This window comes from Giraffa tippelskirchi, chromosome 6 (assembly GCF_054371585.1).
Source record: "Giraffa tippelskirchi isolate mGirTip1 chromosome 6, T2T-mGirTip1v1.2.pri, whole genome shotgun sequence".
NCBI lineage: Eukaryota > Metazoa > Chordata > Mammalia > Artiodactyla > Giraffidae > Giraffa > Giraffa tippelskirchi.
This window is the reverse complement of record NC_137280.1, coordinates 112,372,264-112,396,306: the sequence shown is the minus strand read 5'-3', so window position 1 is coordinate 112,396,306 and position 24,043 is coordinate 112,372,264. Positions and strand designations below refer to the sequence as shown.

Genomic DNA, 24,043 nt, shown 5'->3' with positions numbered 1-24,043 from the left:
CACTTTCACATGGAGAAACTGAGTCTGTCAGAGGGACATGACCTCATTGCTTTAACTCTTCCCCATGAGCTGGATGCTCTGCACAGTGGGCTTAGACCCATGCCCTGAACCCACGGTGGAATCTTAGGCCTCCGTGTGATGTGATGTGTTGCTCTCACAGCGTCCCCCTCACTACCCTCATTCTCCTTCTAGGGAGGAGTGGGTGCTATCATCAGTCCCTTATAAGAACTGCCAGTGGCTGGAGGTTTTATTACACTCTATTTTTAAAAAATAAATAAAAGCAGCAGTGCATGTATTGTGAACACTTCAAAGGCTCTCACAAGGCAGGAGTGGAAACGAGGACGGAGGCCACTCCCTGCCACAGCCCAGTTCTCCCTCCTGTTCTTTCCTGCATCCGTGGCTTCCCCTTCCTTGGCTGGAGTTGTTGAAGGCCTGGGAGGCTCCCCTCTCTGTGCGTCTCACACCACCCAAGTCCTTATCCTGCTCTCTGTGTCTGGCTCCCTTTACTCCATGCTATATTCAGGATTGACTTTTTCTCCAGCGAGAGTCACGAGGCAGACACTTTGGGTTTGGGGTGAAATAAAGCGAGCCTTCTCTGCTGTGTTGGGATTCTAGGGCATTTCAGCCATCCTAACTTAAAGGCATTTTCTATGGGTCTCAGCTTCTCAGAGTCTTTACTAAGATGTGGGGAAGGGGGGTCAGGAAGCTAAGTAGGAAATATTAGCTGGCCTGATTTTGCCTTTGTTGTGCACATATACCCCGAGAGATCTTGAGGAAAAGGACTGGCAAGGCCAAAGCAGAATTTAGGGACTGCGATGGTACCGTTTTATTATCACTCCTTATCAGTTCTCTGCACAGCCATCCCTGGAAGGTCCTCTGTCCCATGCATAGCCCTCCTCACCTGAGTGCAGTCTTTCTTCTGTGAAGCCTCAGCTCAGCGGTTACCGCCTCTGTGAAACCTGGCAGACAGCGTTAATCCCTTTGTCTTCAGCAGCCCACAAGCTTTGTTGACACAATAGAAATACTACTACAGCACTTAGCACAGTGCACTGTGAAAAGCTGTTTGCTTATCTCTGTCTCCCACTACATTTTGACCTCCTTAAGGAGGGTGACTGCATCTTACTCATCTCTTAATCCTCCACAGCTAAATAAATATTTGCTAAATCAAGCCAAATTCCCATTCCAATTCAGTGTAACACATCAAAGTACAGAGTTCTTGAATTTTTAGGACCCGTTGATTGTACAGTCACCTTTGATTTAAGTAGTGTTCGGGATGTATTCCATGTTCATGTGTGATATTCCCTTAAATGTATTGCTGATGAACATGGATTCTGGGGCCCAGCTCCCCAGTGTGAGTGCTGGCTCCACTATGGCCAAGCTCTGTGACCTTGGTTGGACAAGGGTCTTAACTCTTCTTTGGTTTCCTCACCTTTAAAATGTGGCTGAAGATAGTATTTATCTCATCACAGGGTCATGTGAAGATGTAATCAATGAACACTTGAAGAGCATCTAAACTACATCCTGGCAGACAGTAAGTGCTGTCTAAGTGTTTGTTGCTGTTGTTATCTTGATACCACTTAGAATAAAATGTAAAACCTGAAATGTACATCTTAAACTCATTTAAAAAAGCTGGCTTAGACAACTCTTAGAAATTGTATAGAACAATTTCCACAACACCAGCTGCTTCTGACATTGGCTCTTCTTTCTCTGGACACTTGTAGGGTTACTCTTGCCCCACCCATAAGGACGTTGATTCTCTTCTTGCAGTATCATTTTTCTTCCTTTTTGTCAGTCTTATTTTCACTTGAAGGGCTGGCCCAGTGTCTTGTATGCTTTAACATCACCTGGCAGGAAATCTAACAAACAGTAAGTACCTAATAAAATGGTAAATGAACCAATGAATCACCAAGAGAACCCACACAGAACACCTGGAATCAATGAATAGATACTATATATATGCTGATGCTTGGAGTTAGAATCAACAAATTAACAAACAAGCCCCTGTTCCAACTCTTGACAGGCACATAGTCTCATTTTGGAGACAGAGCTAAATGGGTCTCAGGTTGCCTATACATCTTTTGCATGTTTTCTTTATTACTTTACCCCTTCTCTCGTCCAAGCTGAGATATGGACAGTTTTCTCCATGCCCTTCATTATTAATCTGTTGACACTTCTTGCTCTCTGCCTCCATCTTACTGCCCTAAAATCCACTCTCCTGCTTGAGTGAGTCCTTGGCCTGTACATGACAGCTGTCTTATCATCATCTGTATATCCAGACTGTTCAGCTAACTATTTATCCTTTTGATGCCATCTTTCTCACTTGTGTGCTCTGCTCTGTGAAGGCATGAGTTTGCCTACATTATTATTACTCCTGGACTCTTCCAGGTGCTACAATTGGAAACCATTTAATAATTGCTTTTGGATTAAACATTGGTACTTACCTTGGGTGACTTTAATATGTGAGGTAAATAAGATAGATAATATGGCCAGTATAATCATTTATTCTTTCACTTCTTGAAAACCTAGAGAGTTTATATCACAGGTGTAGTGCCAGGTGTTGACAGTCTAACTGAAGAGACAAGATTAAAAGATACTAAAAAACATCATAACTTGCAAAATTATTTGGTATAGCATCAGAGGTGTTCAGTGAAAGGACCTTCAATTGGGGAAGGCCAGAGTGGTCATAGCTGATTTTTGTGCAGGGAGTAGAACTAGACTGACTTTGAAGGACAGAAAGATTCAAGCTCATGATGGTAAGGTAGTCAAGTGTTCAAGAAAAGGAGTATGGCAGAGAGGCAGGAGTGAGCATGCCATGGGTGGGAGTGAGACCAGTTTGACGGGAAAGGAGAACAGGAAACTTTGAATGCCAGGTCCAGATATTTGATGTAGACAGAAACAGATTTCTGAGACAGGAGGACTGTGATGGAATCAGCAGGGGAAGATAATCTAAGTTTTGAAAATAGGATTGAAGAACAGAAAACTTGGCTTGAGGGAGGCCCACTGGGAACCCCAGATTCAATGAGTCAAGATACCAACATGGGAATGGAGAGAGATGGGAACGTGAAGATATTAGGAAAGAGAAGCAGAGCCTGACAGATCTTCCTTCTTGTTCTTTGATTAGACTTCTGGCACATTTTTGGCCTGTGGGAATCCTATGGCTGCTTTTACATCACATTTCTGTAATTACTCTGGGTCCCATCTCACCTTAGCCCTCCTTATAAAGTATTCACGTAGAATACAAACCCATAGAGATGTGTTAGGTGATGTGATGGTTAGTTTTCTGTGTCAGTTTGCCTGGGCTACAGGATGCCCAAAGAGCATATTAAACATTAATTTTGGGTGTGTATGTGGAGTGTTTCTATGATGAGGTTAGCACTCAAGTCAGTGGATGCAGTAAAGAAGACTGCCCTCCTTAGTGTGGGTGGCTGTCATTCAGTCTGTCCAGGAGAACAAAAGGCAGGGGAGGGAGGATTATGCCACTTTTCTGCCGCCTTGTTGTGGAGCTGGGACATCTCATCTCATCTTTTCCTGCCCTTGGACTGGGATTTACATTATTGACTGTCCTCATTTTCTGGCCTTTAGGCTCAGACTGAATGACTTCACTGGCTTTCCGGAGTCTCCGGGGCTTATAGAGAACAGGTTTTGGAGGTTTTTCAGCCTCCAATAATTGTTTGAGCTAATTCTTCAAAATCAGTCTTTCTCTGTCTCTGAAAAAATGTATGTATTCAATTTCTGTTTCTCTGGAGAAGTATGACTAATACAGAGAGGAAAAAATTCAATCATGTGAAGCGCAGGTCTCTGTTATTGGGTTGTTATGATGGTGATGTGTGTTCATGAAATGCTCAGGGAGACCCTGCAGAGCTGGCCAGCTGGCTAGGACTTGAGGGAACCGTCCTTGTTACAGTTTGGTTTCCCTGGTAGCTCAGCTGGTAAAGAATCCACCCTCAATGGATTCGATTTCTGGGTCAGGAAGATCCCCTGGAGAAGGGATAGGGTACCCACTCCAGTATTCTTGGGCTTCCCTGGTGGCTCAGATGGTAAAGAATCCACCTGCAATGTGGGCGACCTAGGTTCGATCCCTGGGTTGGGAAGATCCCGTGGAAGAGGGCTTGGCAACCCACTCCCGTATTCTTGCCTGGAGAATTCCATGGATAGAGGAGCCTGGCAGGCTAGAGTCCATGAGTCGCAGAGTCAGACACAACTGAGCGACTAACACTTTCACTTTTCGCATAATGAATGACAGAGTCTGACATGCTTTCCGTCTCCGCCACACCCCTCCGCACTACTAGCAAGACAATAAAAATGGAAGCACATGGAGGTTAGCAACCAACCAATCATCAGTTCCTCCCTGCCACCGCCCCGCCCCATTCCCTTTCTGCACGTTTGTATGTGAGCTCTCTGTGACATTGTCAATTGTCAGAAGACAGCTTAATGAAGCTGCTCTGAGTCTGGTAAGGACTCAGCTTTCTCAGCCGCACTGAGGTACTTGCCAAACATCAGTTGTATTTTCTCCCTGTACTCTAAAGATATTTTAGCCTGACATATCAGTTAGCCTTCATAGAAGCTGCTAGTAGTCTTTGTTGCTGTTTATGGTGATCAGTTTTTTTGAGGTTCAGCTTGTTTTGAGGGCCTGGTATGTCTGGCACTTTTCTTTATGCCTGGCAGAAGTGCTCGCTAAGCAGTGGTTGAAAGAATGAATGAATAAATGAATCCCCTGGAGTGCTAGAACCAGAGGCGAACTCATAAAAACAACACAACTTTGTGACTGATCATGATTTTTGAAGAACTAAAAATAAGTGTATTCAGAAATAGGAAGATAAAGTAACTTGGAATATGGGAGAAAATGTAGCTTTGGCATCAAGTATATTTATGTTGACTTTAAATGATAATAAATGGAGGAATGGCCAAACTGGCATAGTGTCCATGTCACAGAACTGTAGAATTTAGGGGTCATCTACTCAGATCCTGCAGGCTTTTTAACTGATGTTTAGAAGGAAGAAGTTTGTCCATGGCACTGTGTCTGATGATTGTGCCTGAAATAGAATCCAAAACGGGTATCCCCAAGTCTGACCTTAGAATGCTGCTTTTGGACACTCATCCATCAGAGACCCCTCCAGAAGATCTGCAGGTGCTGTTAGAGCTTGCAGGGCCCAGACTACTCTTCTCCAAAGGTCTTTGGCCAACAACTCTTCCTGAGGCTTTGTTGGTTAATATTGGTTAATGAAATCTATTTCACTTCTAGAAATAGAAGTGCTAGCAGCAGAAGAAAGATCAGAAATGGAAGAAGAGGAGGGCTAGGCAATGTGGGGATGCTGGTGATGGTGGTGGGGGTGTGTGTGCCTGAGAACCAAGGCGATGGTGGCACAAGTTGTTATGGACTGAATATTTGTATCACCCTCAAACTCACAGGTTGATGCCCTGACCCCTTATGTGAAGGTATTTGGAGGTGAGACCTTGGGGAAGTTATGAAATTTATATGAGGTCATGAGGGCGGATCTCCAAGATGGGATTAGTGTCTTTACAGAAAGATAAAGATGCCAGACCTCTCTCTCGTCCATAGAAAGACATGGATGTCGCAGAAGGCAGATGTCTACCATCTTTCAAATCTATCAACACCTTAATCTTGGACTTCCCAGCTTTCAAGACTGTGAGAAATAAATATTTGTTGTTTAAGGCAGGCAGTCTGTAGCTTTTCGTTATAACAGCCTGAGCAGACTAAGATACACGTTGATGCTCTGAGAGTTTGGAGAGTCCCTTTCTGCTGCTGGAGCAAAAAAATAAATACAAGCTTCCAGTGAACCAGATATTCCAGAGAGTATTTACTAACCTATTCAGAGGTTGCTTTTTTTAAGGATGCATTTGAACTGGGACATGATATAAAGTAGGGCATTTTTTCCCCTGAGTATGGAGAGGCAGAGAAAGTTACCCTGAGAGAGAGAAGAAAGCAGCAACCCCACAGAGCAGAGCAAAGGCTGGCAGTGACCCCCTCAGCGCTGGAGGGTACAATGCCTGTTTCTGCTCGCTTCCCATCTGAGCCTCACTCCTCGTGTTCCTCCTACTTGCCTGAAACTAATTTAAACGTTTTTGTTTCTTGCAATCAGATAGTCCCTGGCTAATATCTGAAGTTATAAATTGCAGTTTTTTGCTTTCCTTCTCCCACAATAAACCCAAACACCTAATCCAAGAAGTAAAGAGAAGCAAAATTACCAACAACTAATGCAGCAGCGATTAAGCATTTATATGAAATTCTGGTTTCATTAATTGTTTGTACACTGATCTTCCAGTCTGTCATTTACAACGATATTTCTATATCAAAACACACTGTACAGTCTTAACACCCAAATTAATAATTTTTAAACTTATTTTAAAGTTAATGTCCATGGGTATGTAATAGCTTGGTCTATTTGCAGGTTAACGTTAAATGTAAAGTGGGCTTCCCTGGTGGCTCAGACGGTAAAGAATCTGCCTGCAATGTGGGATACCGATGTTCGATCCCTGGGTGAGGAAGATCCCCTGGAGAAAGGAATGGCTACCCACTCCAGTATTTTTGCCTGGAGAAATCCATGGGTAGAGGAATCTGACGGGTTACGGTCTGTGGGGTCGCAAAGAGTTGGACATGACTGAGTGACTAACACACACACGTAACGTAAAGAACATGGACAGTTTTGCTCCCTGGAGGCTCAATCTGTAGTAGCTATGGAGCACTAGACAAGTCAGTTAAGTTCTTCGGATGTCAGTTTCTTTCATCATTCCTAAAATGGAGACAAGTATTTTCACCGTAGAATTGTTATGAGGGGTAAATGACAGTCTACATAAATTACAATTGTTTGACTTGTAATGGCTCTCAACAAATGGTTATTCTTTACTTCTTCTCTCTTTCTTTTTTTCTTACCATGGCCAGATGAGTTCCATCCATCGACATAAATGTTAGTCCTCTACTTACGTAGGAACTTCAAACACATCAATTACTTGGCTTATTTTTGGTAAGCTCCAAATAGATGTCAGTTGACTTTTGCATTATTACTCACAACCCTTTGTCAAAGTATATTGCCTTATATTATTTGAAATGAATTATTTCATTATTCCCCAACCTTAGAAAGAGAAGAAGGATTTTCCCAAAAAGACAGGTGACTAAATGTGTATCTTAACTCAAAGAGTTGCCTGCAAGTAGTCTCTGTATTTTATGGAATGATGACCGTAGCATGAAGGGAAGAGTAAGTTCTTTAGGAGAGCAATAGAAGGGCTCCTTCTTAGATTCATTCATTTTATAATCAGCTGGAGGGATCCCGACTTGATTTCAGTGTGATTTAGTTTATAACTGGATTAAACTCTGCACTCCATTAAAAACCAGTAGGTGACTTGCCCTGCAGGAGTTTTGCTTTTATGAAGAAGTCATCATTTCAAAGCCCCTCACCTTTTTTTTTCTTGTGGATGAGTTATTTAGCCTACAGCGTTCCTGGATTTTCCTTATTGGTGCCTTCATATATAAATTTGAATATGGACATGAGTAAATTATAGATTCCTTGTTGGCTATGGCTTTGTTCTTTGGAGTGGAGATGAATTTCTCAAAGGTCTTTTCATCATCTATCCTGTGAATTCTATCACTGGAGAAGTTGAGAATTATTATGCAGAGTATGAGTCTGGGTTTAAGAAGAGATTGGAATATGTTTTAATAGGAGATGTAATGTAATCATCGTGCAGATTATTGAGAGAAACAGCTCCATGACTCAAATGGAACAACAGAGTACCCGTGATTAATTCTGAGAGTATAAAGCCCATACTGTATTTATTCTGTACTTAATGTAAGCCTGTGCACATGTTTGGGCTTGATAAGTATGCTTTCTAATAACATTGCTAACACTGCTAATAACTTTAACACTAGGCATCCATTTTAGGAAATGAACTCTCATAGTTTGGCACCAGTAATAATAACAACAATAGAAATAAGACTAAAAAAAACAACAAGAATGAGGAGGATTACTACCTCCTGGGCACTTGCTTAATGCCTGGCATTGTGCCCAGCATGTGACATGCTCATTGGCACTTAACACTCAGAGCCACCTTTTCAAACAGGTTCTATTGTTATTTCCTCTTTACCACTGCTGAAATCAGATGAAGTTATTTGCCCAGGAACACAAAACTAGTATACAGTATAGTGAGGTTCAAACCCAGGCAGTCCATTCTACTGGGTAATTCCACCAACACTTGACATCTAATTCCACAGAAGAGTATTAGCTGAGCAAAATCAGACTGAACTTATCAGTGATGTGGGAACTGTTTAGCAAATGGGAAATTTAGAGCTGTGGGAAATCTCTCCGTGAGTGACAGATGTTGTTGAACACCAAAGTTCTTACAGACTGCTTGCCTCATTGGTCAAATTCAGTTTTAGAAAGGTGCTGATTCACTGACACAGTTGCTTTGCATTATGGCCAGATGCTGATTCAATACTTGGGACTGTTGCCTTTCTATTCAGTCTAATGGGAAATTAACAAGTGACTTTTGGGGAAAGCAAAAAAAAAAAAAGAAATGGCTAGGGTGGGTTACAGATAATAATCTTGTTCATAAAGAAACTGCCAGTCCCCCACCACCACCCCGTCCTCCCCTGAAGGCATCTCAGTGATGGCCAGTTGCTTTGTCTTGGTTGACACAAAACTCTGTTGTTTGTCCAGCTGTTGCCAAGTGACGCTTTGACATTTGCATAGCCAGGAAGTGCTGGAAACTTGGGCTCCAACCTTGCCCTGTCTTATTTTTATAGTAATTAGGAGTAAAAATTATTTTTAGCTTTCTGGCAGGAATTATTTATTGCAGCTTCTATTTTAACTTTGTAAATAAAGTTCTATTTCCTGATTGCTTGGAATGAGAAGTTTATGACTTATAGCATCTCCTGGAAGATGAAGTGGATTTCTGTGTGGAGTTTATGAAACAACTTCCAGGAGTGAGTAGCAGGGAATGCTCCATGGAAAAGCCTTGGGACATACTTGGGAGGAATTACTCCCTATTACCTGTAAAAGTATAGCACTTGTTTTCATTTTTTAAAATGTGTGAAGACTGGTAATTTCTATGGAATCAGAAAAATCTCTCCTTTGCTTTGACAGCTTACTAGAATATAGGCTATATGTTGCTTTGGCTTTCAGTCTTTCTTGGTTACATATCAGCTCTAGTTCTTCTTCCGCGTACTGCGTGTATTTCATCTTTGAATCAAGTCAGAATTCGCTAGGAAGATATTACAATGTGCCTATGTATTGCTTCTCTTGCTGTGTTATTTATATAATACTGTTTGTAAATGTTGCTGTTTATTTTTCTTTTTCATATGATCTCATTAGGTTTGATTTGGAAAGGAAGGATGTGATTAAGATCAAACCATTTGATATGTCTTGTATATGCTTGCACTGTAATGAGCAGTGTGAGAGGGATTCCAGAATATAGTAGCAAAAAAGTCACCAATGAGTCTTAAATAGAAGGAGGAAGAAAGAAAGAAAAAGGAAAGGGCATCCTAAAATAAGTATCATCACTTAGAAATCTACTCTGTTTCTCTCCCAAGTTTAGGGTTAGAAATATTGATTTCTTGTCTATAGAATCAGCACCAGAAATATCAGTGAGTTAGCCACTATTGCCTCTACCTTGGGAACTTTCGAAATTGAATGTTTCATATTCTGTTCCCCTGGTAGGTTAAAAAATGCTATTCTTACTTGACATATTGCATAAGTTAACAGTTTCTGAAAAGCTCTATTGACTTATCAGAAACAATCTCTAAATGCATAGCAAATGCAAAGTCACAGTCAAAGAAATCGACTGTAAGAAATTTGGTGCCATGTGATTTCAATGTGTGTCTAAAGTGCGGGACTTGAGCTTGTAGTTTTCTCCTGGATTAAGAAGACATGTGAGATTGCTAGTGGGAACCTTCTCTACAGCACAGGAAACTCAGCTTAATGCTCTGTGATGAACTAGGTGGATGGGATGGGGGGTGGGGTGGGAGGGAGGCCCAAGAGAAAAGGGATATATGTGTATATATAGCTGATTCACTTCGTTGTATAGCAGAAACCAACCCAACATTGTAAAGCAACCGCATTCCAATAAAAAAAGGAAGATGTGTGAACTCGAACTGGGAACAGAACAGAACCACTGATGGTTTTGTTTGTCTTCTCCCCATTCTCTCGGCCTCTAAGTGCACTTGTTTATAGTGTGGTTGAACAAGCGAGAATATTTTTTAAAAAAAAATTTCATAGAAAATATGAATTTTTTTTAGTGTGTGACCCTCTCAGTTTTAAGTCTATAGGCAGGCTTTTCTCATCTCTGGAAGGTCATGGAGGTAGGTCCTCTACCAATAGTGACTTGGTAGGGCGGGTAGGGTGTACCATCAAATCTCATTCCACTCAGGTGGATGTAAGCATTGCTCAGTACCTTCCTGGCTCCTGGCTGGAGGCTTCAGTGTCCCTACCACAGGTACCTCTCATAGGTCTGTTTACAACATGGCAGCTTGTTTCCGCAGAAGATAGTGATGAAGGGAAGAGGGAAGGAGAGAGAGAGAGGCAGAGAAGGAGAGAGGGAAGGAATGAGGGTGGGAGGAAGGGAAGGAGGGAGGCAGAGATTAAAGGAAAAGCAGGAGAATACCCAAGAAGCCACAGTCTCATATATCCTAATCTCAAGAGTAATGTGTCATCACTTCTGCCATTTTCTGCTGGCCATACGGACCAAATCTAATACAGTGTGGGATGAGACTTCACAGGGGTGTGAATGCTAGGAGGCAGGGATCATTGGTGGCCATTTAAAGACTGGATATCATCAGATGCTGTTTATGATTTGCTGTTTATTATTTCCAGTAAAACTTTACTGTTTTGTGTTGGTAAAGGATAGAGGAAGTGTTCTAGGTGTTTCGTGGTGTTCATACTGAGTGTTGTCTTTACTTGTCATTTACAATGATGGAACTATGTTTTATTCTTGCATTCTGATCACTTTGAACATATAATTAAATTTTTTTAAACTGAGAGTTGACAGCAACACATCTCAGAATGTAGATTTATAACTGGTTGCTGCTACATGCATAATATTAATGGTATAAGGCATCTGTATAATGCATGTATACCTAAAAGTAGCTTTATATTCTCAGAAATGTTTGGTCAGTTTTAATATGTGAGATTAAACTTGCCCCTTCTTCATTCTATCTGGGTTATTAGGTCTTGTTTCTCTTGAAGTGTATCCAGTTTGCTGTAATTCTTAATACCCTTCCTATACTGAAGATACCTTACTTTAACCCATGGGCTGGACTTAAACAGCTTGAGACCTCAATGTCCAAATTATGCCTTGTACAGCAGAAAGAAGTATGCATCCTGACACCACACTGTATTCCATCAGCTACTTTTATGAATTAACATCCTTTGAAGTATGGGTTATAGATGAACTATGGAAGAAATAGATTGAGATCTAATAAAACATGTCAGGACAGTAAACAAACCCCGGTGTTTGTGCAGAAGAATAATCAAGGGCTTTTAGAAATGGAAGAGAGAATGTGTTCTAGTGATTAAGTCAATCATAATGAGCTTGGTTTTCATGTCCTTAGTTTATCCTAGAAGGTGGGAGGAGCTTGGCATCCTGGCAGAGTATAGACAGGGATTTGAGGCAAGAGGGAGGGGCTCCTGGATTTGAGACATCATTTTGGGTTGGCCAAAAAGTTTGTTCAAGTTTTTCCATCACATTTTGTAGAAAATCCCAAACAAACTTTCTGGCCAACCCAATACTTGGGGTTCAGTGATAATAGAAGTTTTAGCCAAATATATGTTATGGATTATCACAGTTTCTTCAACACGGCACTCTGTCCAGCCCTTGGAGCATGACAGCATTGGTAGGAAAAAAACATGGTATGTAATTTATAACCCTGGGAGAACTGGGCTCTCCTTTAAAAATGCTTTGTTTTTCCTATGAAGAGGGTGTTTATAGTGAAAGACTTTTTTCAGAATCCAGTGAAGAACTGATCAGGCAGGGTTAGTCAGAGCTACACCAGAATCTCTAGCAATGTTGATCGTATAGCTCTTCCAGCTTCTGAAATCTCAGGGTCCAAAAATTTTGCTATACTAACCCTCTGCCTACTGTCTATGATGCTCTCTGGTGACTTCTTGGACACCACCCTGAATGATTGGCAGGGATAAATCCAAGCCTTTAGAACTCCTTTGGAAAAAAGATTATTCTACACAGCTGTAATATAAAGTAGATATGAAACAAAATATTTATGTAGAATGCAAGAAAGAAATAAACTTCAACATTTCAAAAGGCTGTCAGATACCACAAACATCAACAAATTCAGAAAAGAAGTCAGAATAGCTTCTGGCTTCATGCATTACAGAACTTGCTCCTTTTTTATTACCCACGGACTTTTGGCGCTGGTGTGTGTGTGTGTGTGTGCTCAGTCATGTTGGACTCTTTGTGACCCTGTGGACTGCAGCCCACCAGGCTTCTCCATCCATGGGATTCTCCAGGCAAGAATACTGGGGTGGGTTGCCATTTCCTTCTCCATTTGGTGCTGGTACTGTGGAACTAATTCATATCACAATACTACTTCAGACTTTGGGCCTTTAGGACCCAACTAGATGAATTGGACCTGTGGGTGAGACTTCCATTATTAAATAATGACTTCCATTATTAGAAGTCATTGTTACCCTGGATGATTAGCGATAATTACACACAGAAGTTACTGAAAAACTCATAAGTATATCATAGTAAACCCCAGCCAAGGCATTGCCTACTTGACTTCACATTATCAGATACTCAAAATGTATATGGCCTCCCAACATGGAGGGCAAGACAAGGTGGAAAGAGATGGCAGTCTGTATCCATGGTAATTAAGGTATCTTACAAGTTTTATGAAAACACATGGCCACAGGAACACATACTTAGGGTTCCTCTCAGAATCTGTACAAAGTGAAGGTCCCTGAAACTTAAGTATCCTGAGCACCACTGGAAATGTATCTTCGATGCTCAGACCTCAAACTATTATTCTGAAACGTGTTGATTGGCCCAGACCAGCTGATCACATTTTCCTTGACTTTAGGTCTTAACCCTTTATCACCTGGATTAGCAATCTTAGAGATGTGAATACTTCAGCTTTCCTCATACCCTAGCCAGCTGATCTAGATTCAATGTACCCGTCTCTGTCATATTCAGCATTTAGGCCCTGTGTTTTGGAAGACAAAATGGTGGTATTGATAGAGCATCGCCAGGATTGGCGATAACATTGGTTTCTTTCTGCCTCTTTTCCAGGGGACATTGAGCCCTGAAAGGGTTTAAAGAATGCTAATTCAGGGCTTGCTTGCTATCATTTTACACCCCTGGAAATAAGGATATTTTAGTTCTCTGGAGACAGGATTGAAACAACTGACATCTTTCTAGTGGAAATGGGAACTAAAGCATGATCAGAAAGTGAAATCATGTGCTCTTTGGACCTTGAGTAACATGAGCATTAATCTTATGAATTTTAAAAAGCAGGCTTGACTCATCTCTGCCTCCCATCATAAACAGTTTCCTCCCAACTCCATGTATATTAAGCATGCATCTTGCAATGTAATGGATATCCCAGGTTAGATTTTAGTTTAATCCATCAAACATGTCCCTAAGCATGCGGAATTCTGTGTTATACTCACCCTGGGAAAAATTGTGCAATATCAGGCAGTCATGACAGGACAAGTAGGGCTCTGGGGACTCTGGTTTTTCAGGCTATCACATTCCTGTCTTGCTTTTCGTTTTCCTAATTTCAAGTAATTATCATCCTCCCTAATCTAACACATAGCACAAAAGCTTAGCTTGTCCCCCAGATCTGCAGTTCAGATTTCCTCTGGGTTTTTATTTCAGTTCCCTCCTCCTTTCTTTCATGAATCAATTCCTCAGTGAACAAAAGTCTCATTTTTCTGGTCCAATGCTGAATTTTCACTCTATGTTGGCAAGATTGTCTTATCTTTCCTGGTGGGAGACTTGGGCAAAAGGCAGACCTCCTGCTGGCTGGAACACCTGGCTGAACTTGGAAGGAAAACCAGGTAACATGTGACCAATGTAACCAATAGACTGGGTGATGTTTTTGTTTTCCTTTCCTCTTCTATTCTTTCAAGCTCTCCTGTGCTGTATAACCCAAAATAAGATCATGCACAACTTATGTATATGTTTAACTCAAAAGCATTCTATGTAAAGATAAAACTGAAATTTCACCTTAAAGAGATCTGTTCATCTAGTGCTTTGGAGGCCAGCCAGGAATGAACTCCAAATGTGAAATAGCAACTGAAAGCACAAGCTCCATGTGACTTAAACCTATATTTTCAAATGGCCAATAGAACAAGCATCAAATGCTCTCAAGCTGCTACTAGGCTCATATGGCGAGATAAACAGAGGCCCCAAACTGTGCACTGAATATATAAGTCATCAAAGCAATTTTAAAATCAATTCAGCATTTGACCAGGAGCCAATGTGGTTCCCCTGTGATTACAGTGATATGCTCAGGCTGCTACACTGGGGACAGTTCTGACAGCAGTGTTTTGTACATGCTGGAACCTATGCAGGACACCCCCACCCCCACTCCCTTCTCCAAGGAAAAACCATAATGAAGCATTACAATGGTGTATCTGTGAGATCACCAACACATGGGCACCAGTCAACTGTGAGGGCATTGATGAAATTCTAGTGACTGGGTGAAAGAGCTCAAGACCCCAGCATGGATGGTGTGGTCCCAATCACATTTATAACAAGCAAAAGCAACCATCATCTCTGAATCTACAAATAATTGAGAACAGACTTCTTCTAAGGATGGGGGATATTTTTGTTTATGGGGAGAGGGTCAGGACAGAGGGGGAATGACAGTGACTAAAACACCATTGCACGCCCTTATATTTTTAATCTTTATAAGAAAAAAATAAATAAATCTTACTCACCAGAGGCCCTTTTGACGTTGATATTTTCCCTCATTATGAGTTCCAATTCTGTCTCTTTTTCTTACTCTAAGAAATTCTCTTGTTTCTTCAAGGTTTAGAGAAGACCTGGTGTGAAAACAAGATGGAGGAAAATGGGGGCTCGATACATCCAGTTTTGCTTTTATCGTTGAACTTGTCTTTGACTCTTTCATTTTTTTTTCCACTGGAGCTTCAGAAATAATCACTTGTTTCTCCTTGGGGAAACCAACAATCACTTGTTTCTTCTTGGGGAAACCAGAAGAGACCAGTGTCTCACAGCTGTGATTCTGATGCTGTGATACTGTTTCGCTGTAATAGGCTCAAAGCCAGATTTTCTCCTCAGCCATCATTTCTCCACCTTTTGACCTCAGGCTCATCATCTACAACCATTGCTTTTGCACTTGGCCACCATCTGGCATGTCTGGAGCGCTGCCTTCCATTTCTTCTCTAGCATCTCTGTGTGATGCTTCAGTCACTGTGGGCTCGTTGGCTCTGCTCTGGTCCATCATCATGTCCCTGGTCCTCATGGTCCAGGGAGAGGCAGGGGACAGAGGAACGGGCTCCCTACACAAGCAGGCACACAACAGAGACTTTGTTCTTAGGCTTAGTTCCCCTGTTGGACCAAGTGCTGTGTACATTTCTGTGCCTGGATAAATAATACCTACGATTGCCAAAGCTGCTGGAGCACAGCCCAGGTGAAATGTTACCACATGAAGGTCACAGATATGATGTGGCCTGCTCCCTGTGGAACCTTCCCAGGAAAGGCACAGTCATGGAAAACTGCTCTTCTTTCCTCCCAGGGTATGAGGAACAGGCTTGGACAGCATCTCTGGGGAAACAAATATCTTCATGGTCAGATCATGCTGATCTGCTGAACATCCAAACTCTCTTTCATGACTTTGGGGTCCCTCCATGAGCTCCTCACCTTTCTGAACTCACCCCCAGCCTCCATCCCCCTCCCCTTTAAGTCCCAGATACACAGGCTGTCTGCACTTCAGTCTTCTCTCTGCCTAGAATATTCTCACATATCTTGCCACCTTCTTGTCACCTAGTTTTTAGCTTAATTATTACCTCCTCCTTAGTCCATTGTTTTTACTTCTTATTCCATTTTTTCCCCCTTTGGCAACTATACCTATGTGTATTTATATTTTAATTTTATTTGTTTCCATGTCTTTTTCCTCCCCTGCTAGAATAAGCTTCAGGCAGGAAGCTTGTTGTCCTTTTTGATGCTGTGTCTCCAAGGCATATGAGAGACACTCAATAGACAATTGTGAAATGAAAAGTGGATGCATGGACGTGGAATGGCCCAACAGTAGGCCTTTCTTGAAGTGATCTTCCTGTAGAAGTTTTCCTTTGCAAAAATTATGTCCTATATGACATCATGAATTAAGCTTGCCTACCGAAAATTGGGTGTTTTGGCAAATTTGGCAAAAGCTTATTTTGACTGTACTTAGGTAAGATACCACTGGAGGCAGCATGAAGAGTCTGTAGCTGATTTGAAAGACTGTGCCTCTTTATCAGGGGCTTTAAACTTTGTTGAGGGTAGTAATGCCTCTTTGGGCACAGTTTATACAAAAAATAAGACAAAATAAAGTAAGAGCTAAACAGAGATCCAGCATTTATCCTTCTTCCTTTCTGTTCACATTCAAGTCCACCGTGTGAAGTTTCTGCCTAGTAGGTGTTGAGTCTTGTTTACCAATCTTTGGACGCATTGCCGTGTCTTCTTGGGGCCTATTGCCGCATCTAGGTTTTCCTCCATCATCATACTAGGTCTCCCTGTTGTTGTTGTTCAGTCACTCGGTCATGTCCGACTCTTTGTGACCGCATGGACAGCAGCACGCCAGACTTCCCTGTCCTTCACCATCTCCTGGAGTTTGCTCAAACTTTTCTCCATTGAGTTGATGATGAAGCCATCCAACCGTCTCATTCTCTGTCATCCTCTTCTCCTGCCCTCAATCTTTCCCAGCATCAGGGTCTTTTCCATTGAGTCAGCCCTTTGCATCAGGTTGAGCCAGAGTATTGGAGCTTCAGCATCAGTTCTTCCAGTGAATATTCAGGGTTGATTTCCTTTAGGATTAACTGGCTTGATCTCCTTGCTGTTTAAGGGACTCTCAAGAGTCTTCTCCAGCATCTCTGTGACTCCCTTCCAAACTGACTGTCATCTATTCTCCAATCTGTTGCTAAATGGTATTTCTAAGTTCAGAATCTCTGCAGGTCAATCGCCTGCTTAAACCTTGAAATGACTCCCACACGCTACTGGACGTAACCTTCAAGGGCCTATCTGAGCTGACCTCAGCTGATTTCTCAGCTTCGTCCCTACCACACGCCATCCTCAGGCTACAAAGAGACACAAAGTTAAATATTCACTTTTTTAAATGACCCATGATCTCACTTGCCGTGTGGCTTTTTCACAGATAACTCCCTCTGCCTGGATCTCTCACTCACGTCACAACTCAGTTTCAACGTCTTTTTCTTTGTGAAGCATTCCTTGATCCCAAAGTCGGTTTGGTTAAACCCCCAGGGCAGGGAAACCTGGCATGCTACAGTTCATGGGGTCGCAAAGAGTCAGATATGACTTAGAAACTAAATGACAACAACTCACACCCCAGATCCCCACACCATCTCCCTTTAGAGCATCAGGATTCTGTTTGCTCTTCGCTCGTTTGTTTCTCTTGTTAGATCGGAACCTCCTGGAGCACAGGAAGCGTGTCTGGTTAAAAAGAACAAAAAAGAGCAAGAGAAATAGTACATGAATGATTCAGCAGGAAGTACAGCAGATATGCTGTAGGGTTTCTGAGGAGGGGAACACTGAAGGAATCATGGAGAAATGACATTTACCCTGGACTTTGAAGGATGACCAAAGACTCTGTATAACCAGGGAGGAAGTATGAATATCTGAGGCTGAGGAAAAAGGGCAAGGGGCCCCAGCATGGCTAAAAGGGTATAGAGGACAATGAAAATGGCTTAAAGCCGGATCACCGAGAGCTTTGAAGGCTAGACCGCAGAGTTAAAGACGTATTCTGAAGCCAGAAGGGTTGTGTCTCTGTAAGCGCGTGATGTGAACTGGTTTATGGATCAGAAAGGGTGAACAGGATGAAAAATGGATTGCAAAGGTGAGAGGGTAAAGGTAATAAAGCCACTGGAGACCACTTCAGTGATCCAGGTGAGGGTGATGAGGCCCTGGGTTGAGGCATGGGTGAGGAGGGGGAGGGTGAGGTTGGGGAAGGCGTGAGAAACTTCGTGGAAGGAGAATAGACAGCGTGTCCTGTGGGAGAGGAAGAAGGAGCATTGATCAGCTGGAGAATGGTCAGGCGGAGGAGCAATGGGGCTGCTGGGCTGAGTGTCGCAAACAATAGACCACTGTACGGAGGGTGCGCTCCACGCTGTGCCTTGCAGTTTAAAAAAAAAAAAGTAACAGATTCTGTGAAGGCCAAGGGAGAGGCCTGGAAACCTTGACTAATAAATGGAAGGAAAAAAGCAGAGTTGTTTAGTTTGGCATAAAAAAAAAAAGTCAAGGGGAGATGTGATGGCTGCTTTTGTGTGTTGGAAGATCGCCGGTAGAGAAGATATGCATGTCCAGAAGAAGGCAAACAAAGGCAGAGAATGACCTGGAGCTCAGAGCACAGGCATGCTGTGGCTCCATACTGGGGGTACCTCTCTAGACTGTAGAGTTGTAAGTAACCTTGTCATCGGAAGAGTTTACCTGGACAAACGCCCAAGTACAGAGTAAAAGATTGTTGGGACCCTAGAAGAGGGTTGGGGAGATAAGATAAGAGATTAGATTAAGTTCCCACAACCTCAGAGACTTGAATGTTTCCCTCCATTGATGTCCTAATTCATACCATTTTTTTGTCATTTAGTATTGAAAACAGAGACTGTGGCCCAGAAATCCAGACAGGGAAGAGGAAATGTATTAGGAGAGCCGCTCTGATTCCCTGGGATGAGGGGGCTTGGATGGTGAAGTACCCTCTGGGGTACCCACAGACTTCTGCTCTCCTTGTTCCCATTCTTCCTTTTTGTTTCCATAAACCATGGAATTGTGCTCGGAGATGATCTGGCCATTTTGCTCCCTATGTACCAGCCATATGATAGTCAGGAAATACCTCCACTCATTAAACCCTGAATTCTTTGTTGCTTCAGTGCCTTGAGACATGTGTGCTAAGTTGCTTCAGTCATGTCCGACTCTTTGTGACCCTATGGACTGTAGCCCACCAGGCTCCTTGTCCATGGGATTCTCCAGTCAAGAATACTGGAGTGGGTTGCCATGCCCTCCTCCAGGGGATCTTCCCGACCCAGGGATTGAACCCATGTCTCTTACGTCTCCTGGATTGGCAGGCGGGTTCTTTACAGTGCCACCTGGGAAGCCCAATTTTAGACATAAAACAAGACAAATCTGGTGTCTGGGCCTCTGTCTACAGAGAATCCATGTCTCCTTCTGCTGGGCTTCTTTCTCATTTCCATCCTCTCTTTCCCCTCTTGTTGAACTAACTAGTTATCGCTCTCTCTCATCCTAGGGCTTTGTCAGCCATTGGTAAATTAGATCTTTTTCAAGGATCTCAAGATAAGAGAATATGCCAAATTCTCAATTAAAATATCAATGGTAGTAAAGATTTTATATAATTTATGTCATTGGAGCTGATATTTTCCTGTCACTAATTAGAGCCAAGCCTCAAAACACCCCTGTGAGGTGAAGAAACTGAAGCTTGGAGAAGTTAGGGAAATTGTTCTAAGTCACACCCCTAGTAAGATGCAGAGCCAAGGTTCCATGTCTGACTTCAGAGCCTCCTTGACCTAAATCACTCAACTATCCCACCTCTTTTTTTCTGGAATAAACCTTCAGATAATCATCTCACACATACACAGTCTTCATACTTTCACTGTCTCTTCAGACTGAAAACTCCCTGGAAGCAGGGAGCTTTAATAACTGCATTGTCCAATACACAGTATGAAAAAAATAATAGATAGTGATATTGTTTATAGGTTGAAATGATGCTATTTTGGATATATTGGGTTACTAAGCTACCAAGTTTAATTTCACCTGGTTCTTTTTACTTTTTAAAATGTGCTTATTAGGAGACTTTAAAGTGCATGATGTGGTTCTTACTTGTTTCTATTGGACAGCACTTCTTGAGGAGGGGGAGTCCAGGAATTTTTGTTGCTGTTGTTCAGTCACTCAGCCATGTCCAACTCTTTGCGACCCCATGGACTACAGCATGCCAGGCTTCCCTGTCCCTCACCATCTCGTGGAGCTTGCTCAAATTCTTCCATTGAGTCAATGATGCCATCAACCATCTCATCTTGTGTCATCCCCTTCTCCTCCTGCCCTCAATCTTTCCCAGCATCAGAGTCTTTTCCAATGAGCCCTTTTCCAGGACTCTTCCCTGAGACCAATTCAAGTGTCATATTAAGGAGCTTGCAAAGGGAGGAAATCAGAGCAGAAACCGGAAACTCAGTTCCCATGAATTCTGAATGATATTCCATATGACTGAAGCTGCCACTTCACCATGACTCTACATGCTTGGTCCCTTTCATTCTCTAGACTCTTAAAGGTTTTGTTTAAAAAGAGTGGCCTCACGCTCACAGGATGTGTCCCCCTGTCCTGCCTCTCTTACCAGATAGCCTGTCCTGAGGCTGAGAACACAACGGCCCTCCCACCTTCGCTCCTGTTTTCCACGTGGTCCCCCTTCTGTACTGCCCAGGGTGGTCTGGGGTGTTGATCTATAAAGCCACTAAAGCATCCTCGGAGGTTTAATGAGAGGGGGAAATTCACACTGAGCAGAATTCCTTTCTGAGTAAGAATTGTTTGGATTGAATTGTTGAAATAATTTGGTGTAGCACTCTGTGTGGAGGGGGTAATGAGCCTGAGACCACCAGCAGGTCCTAAAGTTACTAATTTGCCTTCTGAAGAGCACAGATTTGGTTAATTGTGGGACTTTTGTTCTGCTAGAGTTGTGAATACAAGTTTGAGGCTGGAAGGTGAATTGCTCAGGACAGTGGAGAGGAGGAAAGCAGCCTCAGGCATTCTTCTCTACTCTTAATCCATTCAGCAGGTGTGGTTTTGTCAATAATGTAATGACTGTGTATGGGCTGAGAAAGCAGAGTATTAGTCTCTGGGGCATCCACATATCTTCACCTGGTACTAGCATGCTCTGACGAAAAGCGTTTTCCTGATAGTTGCTTTTGCTGCCTGACCTGGTTTGGTTAAGACTGCGTGTTTCCTGATGAAGAAATGACAGAGGTGTGTGTGTGTGTGTGTGTGTGTGTGTGTGTGTGTGCGCCTTGAGAGAACATCTTCAGGAAAGCAAAGCAGGGGCCATGTCTTCAAACTGCACTATTGCTTTCTAGGATTTAGTAGATAAAACTATTGCATTAATGAGAAATGCAAACAAATACATCCTCTATGAACCTGTGAGGCAGAAGTAACAATGGAAGATGAAGAGGGGAAGCCAAGGATATACTTGCTCAAACTACAGTCTATCTAGTCTGTATGAAAAGAAAGGAAGCCTGTGACAGACTTAGAGAACAAACTTATGGTTACAGGGGGAAGGGTCGGGGGAAGAGGGCTAGATTGGGAGTTTGGGATTGACAGGTACACACTGCTAGATGTAAAATCGATACCCAGCAAGGACCTACTGTATAGCACAGGGTACTCTGCTCAATATTATGTAACAACCTAAATGGGAAAACAATTTGAAAAAGAATAGATACATGTATACATGTAACTGGTCACTTTGCTGTACACCTGAAACTAACATAATATTGTTAATCAACTATGCTCCAATGTAAAATAAAAAATTGAAGAAAAGAAAAGGAAAAAAGATTCATCCATCTGGTCTCTCGATTCACTTCTAACTAACCAGGAACCATAAGCAGGTTCTATTCTTTTCTGTAACCCAAGGACAGCACCTTCTTTCACTCCTTTCTAATAGTCCCTCCCCACTCTCCCTGAGCACTTAAGCTAGCATTCTGCATCCAGGGGATACTAACTGCGCAAAGACAAGGGACTGAAAAGGGGCTTCTTGGCAGGGCCTGGCAGTGAGGGTGCTCCTAGTCACCCTGGACCCCCGGAACTGATTCAGAATTACTCTCTCTCTAAAGCTGAGTATGACTTGATCAGGCTCATTACTGAGCCTAAAATTGCAGGACCTGATACTACAATGTGATCAGGCAGAAGCCGGCTGTCTGAGCCCTGGGACTGGCTCTTTGGGTTGTGCCTGGAGAGTGTGTGAGATGCAGCAGCTCTGCACTTCTGGGCCACTTGGCTCCCAAAGCATATGTGGGTTGATGAGTTTGCTGAGCTGCAGGGAGTTGTTCTGGACTTTCTTAAGAGCTCTGAAGGACACAGAGTCACACTTCTCCAGAGGGTGCCTGGGCATCAGCCCAATATTCTGACGGTGACGTGTCAACTTTGTGACCCTTCTAGGGTCTGCCTGTGGAGAGGCCCATTCCTATCACCTCCACGTGGGAAATTAGAAAAGTGCCAAGAGAGATGCCCTCCTTCCAAAAATAGAGTCACAGATTAGCCCATTCTAGTGAATATGGTAAAAGCAGTTGCTGGTGATATTAGTCATATGAGCAAATACTTAAACGGGGCTTGGTGTGTACCAACTACCATTCTAGACTTTGCACACAGCAAGTTAGTTAATACTCAAAATCCAGTACTGTTGTTTTCTCCTCTTTATAGATATAGAAACCAAGGCAGAGAGAATACATAATTTAGCTAAGATCACACATTTGATAAGCAGAAAACTCTAAATTCAACATGAGTCTCAGCTCTTAATCACATACACTAGATTGCCTTTCGCTATGTATTTACTCACTGAAACATTTTTTGTTTGTTCACTCATATTACAGTGGTTGAGATATGTAGCAGTACTTAGCAGTCACAAACAAATGTATCACAGAGACCCAAAAAAGATTCAGCCCTAGGCACTGGTCTCTAGATCTCTGCACAGAATTGAGAAATTCTTAGTAACTTAGGAATGTTCTTTAGATGGAAAGGATGATAGATGTGAAATGCATACACTTGTCTTGGTTGTGTGCATGTGGCAGTAAATGGAATGGACTTCATTTGTATAGTCAGGTTTCTTTGACCCTGGGTGTGTAGTTGTGGCCCCTGACATAGGGTCTATGTAATTTCATCTAAATGCAAGTTCTATAGTTTGGACTTTGAGAAAAGAAAAAAAGTCGTAAAACATACCTCAAAATCCCACGATCAGCCTGTACAGACTTCTAGGGTTTGATAAGACAGAACAGGAGAAGGAAAGAAGCAATGATGCCTCAAAGGGTCACCAAACCAAGAAGCAGCGGTTTCTTATCAGGTGATCTAAATCTCCTTTCCAAAAGATAAAAATAAATTCAGGGAATTATTATTCTTGGGTAGAAACATAAAGAAAGTTTGCCTAATGCAAGCATGTCACTGAAATAGTGTAGTTTACTGTTTGTGAGAGTGTGCGACACAGACCTAATTTATTTGGATTTAGCGTGAAGATATGGAGGGGGTGTGTGTGTAAAACTTAAAACAGTGTTAGTAATGGTGGGGATTAGGCCAAAGGGGTGGATTGTGCAGACTCATATTCTTTCCCCTGCCACCCATCTCAAGTCCTTAGAATGAACAGATATAATTTTTAAATGTGTTTAAAAAGGGTAGCATTGGTGGGTCAGGAATTATGAGGAATCTCTGAAAGTTAGAATTTAGATGAGATCAAATTGAAGAAGGAATCCACAGCCCAAAACTGTCCAGCTCTTTGCGACCCCATGGACTGTAGCCCTCCAGGCTCCTCTGTCCATGGAACTCTCCAGGCAAGAATACTGGAGTGTGTTGCCATTACCTTCTCCAGGAGATCTTCCCAACCCAGGTCTCTTGAATTACAAGCAGATTCTTTACTGTCTGAGCCACCAGAGAAACTCCTTATAGTTGGTGCAGGGGAAGGTGTGGAAGGACTTGAGAGTGGCCCTGAGGGAGCTGGAGCTAGAGGTGGTGGGTGGGGAGAGGAGAGGCATGTGAACGAATCTTTGAGGTGAGAGGCCTCCTTCCCTCTTTTACATAATAGCTGCCCCTGTGGGAGGTGGGGTGATGCCCAGGGTGGTTGATGACACCACAAAGGATGATGACCCCT

The 24,043-nt window shown here is 42.5% G+C and overlaps 1 protein-coding gene and 1 long non-coding RNA gene across 40 annotated transcripts in view; one reads left to right on the top strand and one right to left on the bottom strand.

Moving 5' to 3' along the window:
• Positions 1-24,043, top strand: part of LOC145509795 (uncharacterized) — a 1,222,357-nt gene that overhangs the window by 87,388 nt on the left and 1,110,926 nt on the right. For 9 of the 38 annotated variants that reach the window (XR_014056429.1, XR_014056428.1, XR_014056442.1 and 6 more), the window contains one exon: positions 1,470-1,531. The exons of the other annotated variants lie outside the window; for them this stretch is intronic. The gene's annotated coding sequence lies outside the window, so the exon portion shown is untranslated. The remainder of the gene's footprint in view (positions 1-1,469; positions 1,532-24,043) is intronic. 38 annotated transcript variants of the gene reach the window in all.
• On the bottom strand, positions 803-23,972 carry LOC145509799 (uncharacterized). Of its 2 annotated transcripts, XR_014056474.1 has the most exons (5): positions 23,756-23,972; positions 23,125-23,259; positions 17,527-17,634; positions 14,907-15,011; positions 4,759-5,764 (listed from the first exon to the last, which is right to left on the bottom strand). It is a non-coding gene; the product is annotated as an uncharacterized LOC145509799 (long non-coding RNA). The 2 variants fall into 2 exon arrangements; XR_014056473.1 differs by lacking the exons at positions 4,759-5,764; positions 17,527-17,634 and adding an exon at positions 803-959.